Here is a 1,192-nt window from a genome sequence, read left to right as displayed (position 1 = left end):
TGCAAGTAAAAACAGTTTGTTTTAAGGAAAGGAGGAGAGCTGTGAAGTAGAAGCAGAGATGTTATTAGCAGTGGCATCAAATCAAGAGAAGTGCAATAGACTAAATAGTGGAAAAGCAAGACCATTTAAGTGGAAACAGGGTCTGTTATTGCCTGTGATGTGCAGGGAGATCAGTAAAGATAGCGGGTAGTTTTGTGACTGAGCTAGAAAATGAACCTAGGTCTGTCAAGCCCCAGTTCAGTATCCTACCCTCTAAACAAGCGGTGGCCAACCTGCAGCACTGAGTACTACCAATGACATGGGCAACCTCTGTGGGCACATCTACACATACATATTAATGTGATGCAATAAACACTGGCATGTTATTGTTCCTGGGCACCACATTTACAGGAGCGCCCAGGACCACAGCATGTTGAGCTGGGTCAGAGCGGCCCTGGCTGGCAAGAGGTGAGGGGTCAGCCTGGCAGACCAGGGTTGCTTCAGCCTGGTTCAGCGTGCTGTTCAGGGGCTGGCTGGGGCACAAGAGTCCTTGAGTGCAGGGCTAGCTAACAGGCAGCCCCCACACTGAAGCACCCTTATGGCACAGCCAGCTGCGTCAGCATCTATACATGCATTACTGAACGTGAAAAAACTCTGCAGCAAGCTAGTACTTGTATTTACAAATACCAGTCTGCTATGGAATTTATTAGTTTACTCCAGCCTAATTGCTGTGCATGTGTAGACACCAAGACATTAACTGTGAAGCTATTTAGGTAGCCAAGAGCCTGGCCTGGCAACAGAGGGGCCTGAGCACCTAGCTGGGCCCGGCGCACGGTCCCCATGTGCCGCACAGGGTCTTGCCACCATGGATCAGAGCGCCCCACTCCTGCTACTGCTGCTAAAAGTAAGTTATGGGCTCTGGTTGGGGGGGCTGTGGCCCTCCAGGGGGAGCTAGGACCCTGGGTGGGGGGGTTATTACCCTCCAGGGTACCTGGGACCCTGGGCAGGGGGGCTGCAATCTGGGACCCTGGGTGAGGGGGGGCTGAGGCCCTCCAGGAGGAGCTGGGACTATGGGCAGGGGGCTGGGGCTCTTTAGGGTGCCTGGGACCCTGGGCAGCAGGGCTGGGGCCCTGTGAGGGATAGGGGCTGTGAACCTCCGGGGGGGGCTGCACTCTGTGGGAGCCAGGGGGCCCACCTCTCCTGAGCAGCCCCG

This window comes from Gavialis gangeticus, unplaced genomic scaffold (assembly GCF_001723915.1).
Source record: "Gavialis gangeticus isolate Ggan-Ray unplaced genomic scaffold, GavGan_comp1, whole genome shotgun sequence".
NCBI classification, from domain to species: domain Eukaryota; kingdom Metazoa; phylum Chordata; order Crocodylia; family Gavialidae; genus Gavialis; species Gavialis gangeticus.
This window is presented reverse-complemented; position numbering follows the sequence as displayed.